The sequence below is a fragment of the Phyllobates terribilis genome, unplaced genomic scaffold, assembly GCF_046119375.1.
Source record: "Phyllobates terribilis strain yellow unplaced genomic scaffold, ASM4611937v1 Scaffold_4__5_contigs__length_816908805, whole genome shotgun sequence".
NCBI lineage: Eukaryota > Metazoa > Chordata > Amphibia > Anura > Dendrobatidae > Phyllobates > Phyllobates terribilis.
The window spans coordinates 154,989,666-155,004,340 of NW_027362764.1; the positions used below are offsets into that span (position 1 = coordinate 154,989,666).

The window sequence follows — 14,675 nt, forward strand, 5'->3', positions numbered from 1 at the left end:
GTAAACTCATAGTTGGACAAACGGGCCATCCATCTCTGCTCTAGGGCACCGAGTCTTGCAGTGTCCAGGTGTGTCAACGGGTTGTTATCCGTGTACACGGTGAACCGGGAAGAAGCGAGGTAGTGCTTAAAGCGTTCAGTGACTGCCCACACCACTGCCAGGAACTCTAGCTTAAATGAGCTGTAATTCTCAGGGTTTCTTTCGGTGGGTCGCAGTTTTCGGCTGGCGTAAGCAATTACCCGTTCTTTCCCCTGCTGGATCAGGGATAGTACGGCTCTTAGCCCGATGTTACTGGCGTCGGTGTAGAGGATAAAGGGCTGGCTGTAATCCGGGTATGCCAGGATTTCATCCCCCGTGAGGGCCATCTTCAGCTGGCGGAAGGACTCTTCTTCCAACTTCTCCCATCTGAAGGGCGGCTTCTGGTTCTTGGCCTTCCTGGACTGGCCTATCAGGAGGTCCTGCATAGGAGCTGCCTTTTTGGTGAAACCGGGAATGAACCTTCGGTAGTAGCCTACCAACCCGAGGAACTGCCTCACTTCCTTTACGCTGGAGGGGCTTGGCCATTCCTTAATTGCGGTGATCTTATCAGGGTCGGGAGCCACTCCGTCAGCACTCACCATGTGTCCCAGGTACTGCACCTTTGGCTTCAGGAGGTGACACTTGGAGGGTTTCACCTTTAGGCCGTAACTTGCCAGAGCTTCGAACACTTCCGCCAGGTGTTTCAGGTGGTCCTCGTAGGTCTTGGAATAGACGATGATATCGTCCAGGTATAACAGGACCGTCTCAAAGTTTCGGTGTCCCAGACAGCACTCCATCAATCGCTGGAAGGTTCCTGGTGCGTTGCAGAGTCCAAACGGCATGCAGGTAAACTCACTAAGTCCCATCGGGGTGGTGAATGCGGTCTTCTCCCGATCCGCCTCTGCTACAGGAACCTGCCAGTACCCGCTAGTGAGATCCAAGTTGGAGAAGAAGTTAGCAGATTTTAAAGCAGCCAAAGACTCCTCTATTCTTGGTAAGGGGTACGCATCTTTGTGTGTGATACGGTTAATTTTCCGGTAATCTACGCACATTCTCATGGTGTTGTCTTTCTTTTTGACCAAGACTAGTGGAGCTGCCCAGGGGCTACAGCTATCCCTGATTACCCCAGCCTCCTTCATGTCTCTAAGCATCCCCTTGGCGTGTTGGTAGTGTGCAGGGGGTACGGGCCGATACCTCTCTTTTATGGGAGGATGGTCTCCCGTGGGGATGTGGTGTTCTACCCCCTTGACTCGCCCGAAGTCTAACGGGTGTTTACTAAACACTCTCTCGTACTCTTGAACCACCCGGTAGACTCCCTGTTTCTGGTGGGAGGGAGTGGAGTCAGTACCCAAATGTAGTTGCTGACACCAATCCTCCATTATTTTCTCAGAGCCGTTACCTTCCTCCGGATGAGATGGAGGCAAGGGTTCCACAGACTGTATAGAATTTTGGTTGATAGTATATAATTTGGCTAGCGTAGCATACCGGGGCAGGTATACTTCCCTTTTCCCAATATTTATTATGCGAACGGGTACCCTCCCATGGCGTACATCAACTACCCCCCGGGCTGTCAAAATGGTGGGCCTACTGTCTGAGTAGACTGGCTCCACCATGGCCTGGTAATCTCTACCTCTCAGACCAATAGCTGCCCGGCACCAAATCATCATTTCACTTTTCGGGGGTATGGCAATAGGGAAAGGGTCAAACATTCTTACGCTACCAATCTCACCGCCGGAGAGTTCCACTTGTTGCCGTCGCATCAGTGCCCGGATCTCTTTCTGGAGCACTCGCTGCTGGCCGGAGCTGGCGTTCTTGGCAACCTGCTGTAAAAGGAAAATCACCTCTGCAAGACAATTTTCAATCACATTAGTTCCTAGAGTTATCTTTGGGTGACTCTCGCGCTTGTCAATGTCCACAATGATCAGTCCCTGTGCTGCCAGTTCGACTCTACCGATTTTAATGGTCATCTCTTTAAATCCGATCTGCGGCACGGGTTGACCATTGCTGGCAATGATACTCAAGTCGTCGTCAGGCTAGCGGGTTATATCCGAGTCATTCCAGTACTGCTTGAAGAGCACGTACGGGATGGTGGTGACCTGTGACCCGGTGTCCAGTAGGGCACTCATAGGAATGCCATCCAGTACCACAGGCAAGACTGGACGTCCTCCCACATATTTGTCGCGCCAGTTCGATGGGCCTGGTGATCTTTTTCCTGGGGGTTGGCCCTCTACCCCAGGTTGTGCCAGTTTAAAGGACAGTACCTTGCCATATGTCCGGGTTGATTGCAGCGGCTGCAGATGGGTTGTCCGTCCTCGTTGTATCGGTCGCTGGGTCTTCCTCTGGCCGGTGGGGTCCTCCTTGGTCGACGCCACGGGATGTCCTCCGGTCCGGATGCCAGCTGGATCTTCCCTGGAGTGGAAACCTGTAAAGACTGCACAGTTCGGGTTAGCGCAGCAACGCTTTTAGCTAGCTCTTGGACCTGATGGTGCAGATCTGGAGCCGGGTCATTGTTCAAAGCCTGCGCGTCAGCTCCCACAGGCCCTGTCGACAAGGGCGCCGCCTCCTGGTGGTAAGCGGTAGTAGGGCGCCTGTGGGTCACCACGCCACCCGGTGCCGGTTCTCGGAGCACCCGGATGGCTCTGTCCTTGAACTGTGCAAAGTCCAGATGAGGATCCTGTAAGGCCATTGCCCGCAACTGGGTTCGGTGGGCATTGCAATATAGTCCCTCTATAAATTGTTCGGTCAACAGCCTGTCCTCGTTTCCCACGCCGTCAGGGTCGGTCTGCTTAATGGCTCTCAGGGCCTCTTGTAGGTTTAGTGCATAGTCCCTTATACTCTCATGTGCTCGCTGCTTGCACCCATAGAATCTAAGCTTAATCTCGGCTGAGGTGCGGGTATCAAAGGTGTCCTTCAGCCGGGTTAGTATCCCCGCGACAGTCCTCCTCCCAGGTGGCCAGGACTTTACCTCCCTTTGGGCTGCCCCGGTTAGTTGGGCCACCAGGATGCTCACTTTTTGCTCCTCTGTGAGGGGGTACACCTGGAAGAGGCTATCCAGCTTTTCTTTAAAGTCATTCAGGGTATGTGACTCCCCTGAGTATTGGGGTAGCCAGGCTGCTCCCGGTATATAGGGCATGGTAAAAGGCATGACTGCAGCAGCGCTGGCGCTGGCGGGGGTTGAGGCAGTGAAGCTCTCCTCCGTATCCGACATCTTCCTCCCCCCTAGTGGACCGTGGCCTACCTTGCGATGATCCTCTTCCGTAGGCCGCGGCTCCACAGTGGATCGTCAGGGTCGAGGACCTTCCGTCGCGCTCCTGTGACGTCGGCGTCTGCTGGGCTCCTTCCAGGACCTTACGCAACGTCCGGACGTGAGGCGGGGCTTCAATTCTCGCGCGCTTTCGGAGTCCACGCCCCTCTTCTTCCTGCGCGGCGTCTTCAAGATGGCGCCCAACGGCGGGAAAACTTCGCGGATGGCGGGAAGAAGGTAGAAGATGGCGCCGGATGGCGGGAAAACTTCGCGGATGGCGGGAAGAAGGTAGAAGATGGCGCCGGATGGCGGGAAACCTCCACGGATGGCGGGAATCTTCACCACTGGTAAGTTTGAACAGTCTTTTTCAGGCACGCAGTACCCGGTGGTTGCGGGCACGAAATCCTGCCGACTACGCCAAAAGCTGACGCGCCCCTGGGCCTGTGCTGAGTAGCGTTGCGCACGCGGGAGCCTACCCGGAGCCGGATCTGATAGGGGTAGTAGTCTCGTGGCGGTGACCCGGTCCGTGCCCAGGGAGTCAAGCTGAGTGGCAGTATATTAGCAGTAGATGTAGGACGACTACGCCACCCGTTGAATGCAGCTATGGAGCTGCCACTGCAGGGCAGACCGCTGAGGCCGGTGGAAGGATGGTGCAGCGTGGATGGTGTAACCCCCAACGGGAGGGGTATGGCCTCAGGGCAGCTGTCGTGGATGATGGGGGTAGCAGGAACCACTCAGAGACGATGCGGTGTAGTTCAGGGTCTTTACTGGTGACAAAGATAGACCCTCCCGGAGTACTGGCTAGCGGTCGGGGCCTGGTCAGTCCTTGAGCAGATGGGATCCCCCTTGGCCAGGCGGAGTTGTAGGCCTCCCCAACTAATTGTACTCTTCTGGCTTCCTTGCTAGAGGCGGGTAAAGGTAGCCCACGTCCCTGAGTGTACCGTGTGGTGCTCACCCATATGGCCGGTGACTCGGGGCCTTCTAGTGGCTTCCGCTCCACGACGGCGGTGCTGGTCCCACGCGTGTGACCGTGCCTTCGGGTTTCTTGGCCAGAGGACCTGAAATCCCCTGCCGGTCGGTTTCTGCTGCTGGGTCAGGGTTAATCCCCACAGCCTCGGACTCCAGGTCCGGTGGTAACTCTTCAATCAGGGCGAGCTCTTCAGCTGCCAGCCCCTGATTCCTTTTAGCACTGCTCCCACTGAGCTCCTGATCTTTCTTTCCTAAGCTGCTCCTCTTCTTCTCTCTACTCTTCTCACTAACCCTGCCTCAGCCCCAGCTTTATATAGGGGAAGTTCTTCCCCTCCCAGGACTGGGCAGGAGGTGTGGCATGCATAGGATTCCTGACCAAGAGACCTCCCACCTGCTCTCAGACATAACATTGCTATTACTGTGGAGACCAGACCCCTGGGGTGCCACACATACAAATCTCACACTTGTGCTCACATGACCGTCCACTCATCACTGGCAAGAGGAATCCTAAAAGTGTGCAGTACATGCACTGTGAGAATTCAGAAGCCTGCAGTCAGCTAGAGTGACTGCACACTTTCATCTCAAACCTGGACGAGGCCTTTAGTTATAAAATGAAGCCCTGTAGCCAATCCTAACAGTGTATAATATACTCACGGTCAGGATTCAGCTCTGCTTGCTGGTTCCAGCAGTAATTACACAGTCACTTCACTCATATGCAATTTTCATACTTACAGTCACGTGACAACGAGATTCTCTTCCTGCTGTTCTCAGTTTTTCACTGAACATTGAAAGAATTAGGAAGAGCAGCTCGCCGTCACATGACTACGTCTGCAAATAACATACGTGTTTGGGAGGCGGGGTGCCAGAAACCCTAGATACATCTCTGGCAGATTACTCAGCTCTGTAAATTTACTATTACCTTTACAAACATTACAATATAGCAAAAACAATTATTCCCAAATCAGTGATAGTAAACCAAAAACAGAAGTAAGACCTACCCAAAAAACACTAAATGCAAATTACAGGTGATTACAGCTTTCGTCGCAAGGATGCTTCTGTGTTGTCAACAATACTTACCTCCTGAAGCATTCATTGGTCAGTGATTCAACCCCAGAATGGTTGAATCACTGATCATGAATGGCCATGACTGCCCCATACACATGCCCATTGTAAATTATGGAGAGAAGATTTCAAGTTGCTAACTATTCCCAGAATGCTTTTCAGCAAATAGTTTGCATAAGGAAAAAAGTCGCCTTGAGGACACAGCATTTTTAGCTATTTTACCAAATACTTGTGATTTTTTTACCAAGTTTTTAGTCTTTTGCTTTTGTTTTTTCTTTGCTTGAACTAAATTCATCTTTCCATTTGCAACTTTTTTGAAGTCTATTTTATATGTTTTACCTGTTTTTGTTTTTTTTTCCCCGTTCTCCACTGTACGGGATTAGGGTTTTGAGATATTTTCACCTAATTCATCATTTGTGACCTTTGCAATCAATTTTGTGACTTTTTTAAGCATACTCTAGTCGCTGATCAGACTGATTCTATGTACAGAAATGTTTACGACATTTTACAAAACATGCAATTTGTTTGACTAAAACAAGAAAACGAGGCTAAAAAAACATTTAAAAACAGAAATAAAAGACTATTTTTTTCTTTGGATTTGGAACCAAAACTTTAAAAAAACACTGCAAATGATGAATCAGGCCCTATAGCTTTTCCGCGTAGATTCTAATCCTGATTCTGGTTTACAATTACAGACGTGAATAAGAATGTTTCTGCCACATAATAATGCCTGCAAAATTAAAATATAGACAGAATCTGCTTTAGAGAATCAATTAAAGCCCCCAAAACCAAAGTAACACAGTGTGAATGAGACCATGTGTTTTTTTTCCCAACTCTGAACCTACAAGAGTGACAAGACCTTCCAGTGGACGTGGCCGACTAGAGGGCGTGGCAACGCTCCAACAAAAGCAACATGCAAATTAGTTTCAGCAAAGAATCCTGGGTATTATTTGCAGCAAGAACTCTTTTGGTCTTTACTGGGGAGAATCCTGCTGATGAGGAATTTGTTAAACAAGAAAAAAACAAATGAATTAAATGTACAAAAATTACTCAAACAAATATTAGATGAAATGAAAAATTCACTGTATCTTCTAGAACAGAAAGAGCTAAGTCTCTAAAGGGTTAATTAGTCTTTCTCATGAATATGCAAACTATTTGCAGAATAGTATGCAGGGTAAAATTTACAACTTGAAATCTTCTCTCCTTAACTGAAAAGAGACATGTGTATGGGGCAGTCATGGGCAATGAAGGTTAGTATTCAACCATCCTATTCTTGGGGTTGAGCTACTGACCAATGAATGCTTAATGAGGTTAGTATTGCTGACACCACAACAACACAGAAGCATCCCTGGGGTGAAAGCTCTGGAGAGGTGCAATTTTTGGACCCCCAATTCTTTTGGTTTAAAAGTAAGATTGGAAGATTTACTGCTGAGGAAAGAATACATGATCTTTTTTATACTGTGATAATTTGGTTCTAGAGGATCCAGGACACAGAATAATTGGTAATTGTTTCTCTCTAGCAGATTCTGGTTATCTATATATATAATTGTCTTATCCCGTCTGTCTGTCCAGGAAATCCCGCGTCGCTCATTGGTCCGGCAGCGGCCAATCAGCGCCGGGGGATTTCTAAAAAAAGATTGCGGCCGTTAGCGGCTCATCTCCCGGCCGGCAACAGCAGAAGGAACCCAACCGCCGGACCCATCTGCGGGACAGAGATGCCGGTATCAGCGGAAGGACCGCCGGCGCCGCTGACCTCCATGCGGAAGGGAGGACCGGGGAGCGGCGCTGCGGGTCGGGATATTTCTCCTGCGAGCGCCCGCTCATGTCCCGGGTTCTCGCAGCGTAAGTTGCCGCACAGGCAGCGCCGCTCCGCGGTCCTCACCAAGACGATTCAATGATTGGTCGCGGTCTTCGGACCCGACCAATCACTGATCTTAGCGCAAAACTTAAACACCGCTGTGCTGATTGGTCGCCGACGCTGCCCGCGACCAATCACCGATTTGGGCGCCAAATTTAAATATCGGCCGCGACCAATCACCACAGCGGTGTTTAAATGTGGAGCCAAGATCGGTGATTGGTCGCGGCCGATATTTAAATTTGGCGCCCAAATCGGTGATTGGTTGCGGCCGATATTTAAATTTGGCGCCCAAATCGGTGATTGGTCGCGGTCAGCGCCCGCGACCAATCAGCACAATAGTGTTTAACTTTGGCGCCAAGATCAGTCATTGGTCGCGGGCCAAGACAGCGACCAATCACCGATTTGTGCGGCACATTTAAATAGCGTCCGCGACCAATTGGATGTCAGCGCCACTGCCTGTGCGGATACTTCCGCTGCAAGAACACGGGACATGAGCGGGCGCTCGCAGCAGAAGTATCCGGACTCGCAGCGCCGCTCCCCGGTCTTCCCTTCACACCCTAGCCGCTGATGTCCCCACTGTATCCGCATGGTGTTACAAAGGTCCGGAAATTTGTGTTAAAAATCGCTGATTGGTCGCGGGCAGCACCAGCGACCAATCACCTATTTGGGCGCCAAATTTAAATATCGGCCGCGACCAATCAGCACAGCGGTGTTTAAATGTGGAGCCAAGATCGGTGATTGGTCGCGGCCGATATTTAAATTTGGCGCCCAAATCGGTGATTGGTCGCGGGCAGCGCCAGCGACCAATCAGCGATTTTTAACACAAATGTCCCGGACCTTTGTAACACCATGCGGGTACTGTGGGGACATCAGCGGCTAGGGTGTGAAGGGAGGACCGGGGAGCGGCGCTGCGGGTCGGGATACTTCTGCTCCGAGCGCCCGCTCATGTCCCGGGTTCTCGCAGCGGAAGTATCCGCACAGGCAGCGCCGCTGACATCCATGCGCCTAGGGTGTGAAGGGAGGACCGGGGAGCGGCGCTGACATCCAATTGCTCGCGGACGCTATTTAAAAGTGCCACACAAATCGGTGATTGGTCGCGGTCTTGGCCCACGACCAATCACGGATCTTGCCGCAAAAGTTAAACACTACGGTGCTGATTGGTCGTGGACGCTGCCCGCGACCAATCACCGATTTGGGCGCCACATTCAAATATCGGCCGCGACCAATCACCGATCTTGGCCCCACATTTAAACACCGCTGTGCGGATTGGTCGCGGACGCTATTTAAATGTGGCGCCAAAATCGGTGATTGGTCGCGGTCAGCATCGGCGACCAATCAGCACAGCGTTTTTTAAATGTGGAGCCAAGATCGGTGATTGGTCGCGGCCGATATTTAAATTTGGCGCCCAAATCGGTGATTGGTCGCGGGCAGCGTCCATGACCAATCAGCACAGTAGTGTTTAACTTTTGCCGCAAGATCAGTGATTGATCGCGGGCCAAGTCGGCGACCAATCACCGATTTGTGCGGCACATTTAAATAGCGGCCGCGACCAATTGGATGTCAGCGCCGCTCCCCGGTCCTCCCTTCACGCCCTAGGCGCATGGATGTCAGCGGGGCTGTCTGTGCGGATACTTCCGCTGCGAGAACCAGGGACATGAGCGGGCGCTCGCAGCAGAAGTATCCCGACCCGCAGCGCCGCTCCCCGATCCTCCCTTCACACCCTAGCCGCTGATGTCCCCACAGTACCCGCATGGTGTTACAAAGGTCCGGGACATTTGTGTTAAAAATTGCTGATTGGTCGCTGGCGCTGCTCGCGACCAATCACCGATTTGGGCGCCAAATTTAAATATCAGCCGCGACCAATCACCAATCTTGGCTCCACATTTAAACATCGCTGTACTGATTTAAATAGCGTCCGCGACCAATGTGCCGCCAAAATCGGTGATTGGTCGCGCACAGCATCGGCGACCAATCAGCACAGCGGTGTTTAAATGTGGAGCCAAGATCGGTGATTGGTCGCGGCCGATATTTAAATTTGGCGCCCAAATCGGTGATTGGTCGCGAGCAGCGCCAGCGACTAATCAGCGATTTTTAACACAAATGTCCGGACCTTTGTAACACCATGCGGATACTGTGGGGACATCAGTGGCTAGGGTGTGAAGGGAGGACCGGGGAGCGGCGCTGCGGGTCGGGATACTTCTGCTCCAAGCGCCCGCTCATGTCCCGGATTCTCGCAGCGGAAGTAGCCGCACAGGCAGCGGCGCTCCCCGGTCCTCACTAATACGATTCCGCTCCCCGCTCCTCACCAATACGATTCGCTGATTGGTCGCGCTCTCCACACCCGACCAATCAGTGATCTTGGCGCTAAAGTTAAACACCGCTCTGCTGATTGGTCGCGGCCGCTGCCCGCAACCAATCACCGATTTGGGCGCCACATTTAAATAGCGGCCGCGACCAATCACCGATCTTGCCGCCACATTTAAACATTGCTGTGCTGATTGGACGCGGACGCCGGACGCGTCCAATCAGCGAGATTGGCGCCAAATTTAAACAACGCTCTGATGATTGGTTGCGGACTTCAGCAGCGACCAATCAACGAGATTGGTGCCAAATTTAAACCTCACTCTGCTGATTGGTCGCAACCACCGGCCTCGACCAATCTGCGTTTTTTGTGCCAAATTTAAACAACGCTCTGCTGATTGGTCACGGTCGCCGGCCGCGACCAATCAGCATTATTGGTGCCAAATTTAAACCCTGCTCTGCTGATTGGTCGCAGCTCCAGCCGCGAACAATCAGCGAGATTGGTGCCAAATTTTAACACCGCTCTGCTGATTGGTCGCGGTTGTCGGCCGTGACCAATCAGCAGTATTGGCGCCAAATTTAAACCTCACTCTGCTGATTGGTCGCAACCACCGGCCGTGACCAATCAGCGATTTTGGCGCCAAATTTAAACACCTCTTTGCTGATTGGTCGCGGTCGCGACTAATTAGCGATTTTGGTGCCAAATTTAAACACCGCACTGCTGCTTGGTCGCGGCCGCCATCCGCGACCAATCAGCCAGATTGGCGCCAAATTTAAACAACGCTCTGCTGATTGGTCGCGGTCGCCGGCCTCGACCAATCAGCGATTTTGGCGCCAAATTTAAACAACGCTCTGCTGTTTGGTCGCGGCCAGCGACCAATCAGCGATTTTGGCGCCAAATTTAAACCCCGCTCTGCATCGCTCTGCTGATTGGTCGCGACTAATCAGCGATTTTGGTGCCAAATTTAAACACGCTCTCCAGTCCTCACTAACACGGTTCGCTGATTGGTCGCGGGCGGCGGCTGCGACCAATCATCGATATTGCCGCCAAATTTAAACACCGCTTTGCTGATTGGTCGCGGTTGCCGAACGCGACCAATCAGCGATTTTGGCGCCAAATTTAAACACAGCTCTGCTGACTGCACCCGGTCGGCCGCATACCTATTCTAGAATACCCGATGCATTAGAATCGGGCCACCATCTAGTATTTTATAAATGATTTACTATTACAAGCATTACTATATGGCAGAAACATTCTTATTCACGTCAATAATTGTAAATCAGGATTAGGATCTACACAGAAAAACTATAGGGCCTGATTCATCATTTGTGGGGTTGTTTAAGTCATTTTTATTTTTCTGTCTTGTGATATATTCACTGCCATTTTTGTGCTAAACTTGTTATAATGTTGCACACAGTTCAGGAATTTTGTGCAAAGTTAAAAAAAATCTTATTTCAGTCTTTAACTGGTTTTGCGTTTTTTACGTTTCTTTCTTTTTTTAGTCCAAATAGTTGCATGTTTCGCAAAATATCATAAGTATTTCTGTTGTATATAGAATCACTCTGGTCGGGGACTAGAGTACGTTTCAAAAAGTCACAAAATTGATTGCAAAGGTCACAATTGATGAATTAGGCAAAAACATCTTGAAACCCTAATCCCCTACAGTGGAGAACGGAAAAAAACAAAAACAGGTAAACATATAAAATAGACTTCAAAAAAGGTTCAAATGGAAAGATGAATTTAGTCCAAGCAAAAAAAAACAAAGCAAAAGACCAAAAGCTTGGTAAAAATCACAAGTGTTTGGAAAAATTGCCAAAAATGCTGAGTCCTCAAGGCCACTTTTTCTTTATGCAAACTATTTTCTGAAAAGTATTAAGGGAATGGTTAGCAATGTGAAATCTTCTCTCCTTAATTTACAAAGGGCATGTGTATGGGGCAGTCATGGCTATTCATGGTCAGAGTTTAATCATCTTTCTTATGGGGTTGAGTTATTAACCAATGAATGCTTCATGAGGTTAGTACTGCTGACAACACAAACGACACAGAAGCATTCCTGGGGTGAAAGCTCTGGAGAGGTGCAATTTTTGGAATCTAACTAAAAACTTGATGTGTGAATAAGGTCTGAAGGTTAGGAATTAAATGCTTAATCAAGTGCCATAGGTGACCAGTCAGTCCATTCTGTTTCCAACATGTCACTACACCCCATATTTACATGTCTATAGAGTTTCACTCACTGTCCCCCTTGTGCATGCATACATTAATGTAAGGTCTTTTACACAGGTATAACAAAGAAATTGGTCAATAAAAGATTTAAAAAATGTTTTCCGAGGGTTACACACACTTTAATGCAAATAAAGTGACGACTTCAGGTAGATCATAGATGTGGTCTGCATAGCACATGCATTGAACCTGCTCTGATCGTGTCCTGTTATAAAAGTCTTTCCCTATAAAGTCACACTTTGCAAGATTTGGATGTAATGATGTCCCAAACCCCGTCCGCACAGCCCCCAACACGTTATGTTTTCAGGAGTTCCTTAGTATTGCACAGTGGAGAAAACTTGTGGCAATTTCTGATGCCTTAATAATAATTCCTATGTGATACTAAGGAAATCCTGAAAACATGATGTGTTGGGGCTGTGAGGGCTGGAGCTTGGGAAACCATGCTCTAGAACGAAAGGAGCAGAGTCTCTGAAGGGTTAATTAGTCTCTCATTAAGAAAGGTGCAATTTTTGGAACCCTGATCTTCTGGTTTAAAAGTAAGACTTGTAGTGTCAAGTGCGGGGTTTTTTTTGTTTGTTTTTTTTTAGATTTGTTTTTTTATTTGCAGTTTGGCAGTTGTCATAAAAACACATGACCTCATTCACACTGGGGTAATCTGAACACAGAATAAGGTCCAATGTGATGTCCAGAACACAGAATAAGGCCATGGCCCCACTATCAGTATTTGGTCAGTATTCGGTCAGTATTTTTTCTCAGGAGTGGGAGCCAAAACCAGGTGAGGAACAATCAGAGAAAAGGTATGACAGAAACAAGTCACCAATTCTGCATTTATCACCCACTCCTGGTTTTGGCTCCCACTCCTGAGAAAAAATAATGACCGAATACTGATAGTGGGGCCGTTGCCTAATTGTTAATTTCACTACTATAGTAGATACACTGATGTGTAAATCTTATCAGTGTTTCATTATTGCAACCTTTGCTGTATGGCAGAAACTTTAAGGCTATGTCCCCACGATCAGGAACCAGCAGCGCTTTGGACGCTGTGCATTTTGCTGCTTCCAAAGCGCTGTGCTCCAATGTTTCACTTGTTTTATCAATACATGCTGATTCATTGCATACAATGACATTCAATTGGTCAAAATCTGAACGGAGACTTAGCGTCTCCGGTACAGAAATTGACATGCTGCGGCTCGTAAATCCGTGCCGCCGGTGAGTTTATGCAGCATCAAAAACAAGCACAGTGGGCATGGTATTTCTATAAATCCCATTGACTGTGCTTGTACTGTACAACGCAGAGTTTTGCATGCAGCGCAGGTGAGCTGCATCTAAAATGCTGCTATTCCTGATGGTGTATGAGAAATGGAGTATCTGCGCTGGTCTTGGCTTAGGTACTGGAAAAAAATAAATATAGGCAAATCTGTGAACAAAATTATGTTTTATTTTTAATGATAATTCTTAAAATTGGGAAAAACAGTCGTGTGTTTCAAAATATGGTGGTTTATCTGCTTCGTGGATATAAAGCTTGCTAGGATACTGCCTACGGAGCATATAGGAGCACAACCCTCTACGGCTCCTCCTGGCAGCTACTGCAGCCACCAAGGAAATTAAGGGAGAGAGTTTCCACTCTTTCCTTGCAGTCACTTAGTGGTACATCCACTGCAGATACCACAAAAGGTGCCTCTGTCAGACCAAGCGTCGCACCATACAAGGTAAATCTAATCAGGTAATCTAATCTATTGGACATAGTCACACCTGTCTATTGTCCTAAGAAATATTAACTTTCTATATCACAGAAAAACGGCAGCAACACAACCTTCTGGATAACAACATTGGTAATCCTGCCAGTATTCCCACCATCCCACTAAATCAGGTATGAACTATAGGAATAGAGACCATTATCCTTAAACACATACCACTCTCTCAAAAATCCCATTGTTTTCACAGAATCCCCGAGTGCACCCCCACGGACTAGAACACATCTATTGAAAATACATCTAGACCGCTAAGAAGGTAACCACCCTTGACACCTATTAGTATTCCTGGAACTAGCAACAGTATCAGGTAATAACCCCTCATCCTTTCTCCCTCTAGATTGATCCTAGCAAGCTTTATATCCACGAAGCAGATAAACCACCATCCCCTGAATATTTTTAAACACACAACTGTTTTTCCCAATTTTAAGAAATATCATTAAAAATAAAACATAATTTTGTTCACCAATTTGCCTATATTTAATTTTTTCCAGTACCTAAGCCAAGACCAGCGCAGATACTCCATTTCTCATATTCCTAATCCCTGCAGCCTTCTTTGGTTCACTGCCTGTATCAGCTGCAGGTCTAGGCCACAAGTCGGATAGCGCCTTCTAACACTTTCTATTTTATTCCTGATGGTGGGCACGTAGCCTTACAAATTCACGTGTCATTAATCCAAAATCATGAGAGGAACCTACACAGAGGAAAACTATAGGACCTCAGGGGGGCGTGTCCTAGCTCTGGAGAAGAGAGATGCATCTCTTGGAGCTCTCTGGACTAAGCTTAAAAAACTCTGATTTATAGGGGGCTCTCCCACCCCATCCTGCGGCTAAACACCAGAGAAACATCCCTTGGTCACACAGCTGCCTCCCGGGATAATCCTAGAGATATACCGCCGCCTGGAAAACTCGGTCCTACCTGAAGGGTTGAAGCCCCGGCCTCGCCTGAAGACCAGTGAGAACCGCTGAGGCACAGAGGAGAGACCCGGAGTGAGCTGGGCGTGCCCGCGGCATAGCTATCGCTACTCCCTCGGCTCCAGTGATAGTGGAGTGGCGTCTGGTGAGAAGGGTCACCCCTTCTGTACTTACCGCACGAGACCACCGACTGATCTAAGGAGACCCAGAAGCGGGGGATCGACGCCTTGTCCCCCGACAGACTGCGGTGAGTGCGCACGCGGTCTTAGCTGGAGGAGCACCGCTGACGGGCCGGAGGGAGCAGGGCGCGTGAATCGGTGAGTCCCGGCAAAGCTGG

The 14,675-nt window shown here is 49.1% G+C and overlaps 1 protein-coding gene and 2 non-coding genes across 3 annotated transcripts in view; 2 read left to right on the top strand and 1 right to left on the bottom strand.

Annotated features, from left to right (window-relative positions):
* Nucleotides 1-14,675, bottom strand: part of HDAC9 (histone deacetylase 9) — a 1,057,517-nt gene that overhangs the window by 902,287 nt on the left and 140,555 nt on the right. The window lies entirely within an intron of this gene.
* On the top strand, nucleotides 6,555-6,680 carry LOC141266314 (U4atac minor spliceosomal RNA). Its single transcript, XR_012320356.1, has one exon. It is a non-coding gene; the product is annotated as a U4atac minor spliceosomal RNA (small nuclear RNA).
* LOC141266319 (U4atac minor spliceosomal RNA) lies at nucleotides 11,419-11,545 on the top strand. The gene has a single exon (XR_012320361.1). It is a non-coding gene; the product is annotated as a U4atac minor spliceosomal RNA (small nuclear RNA).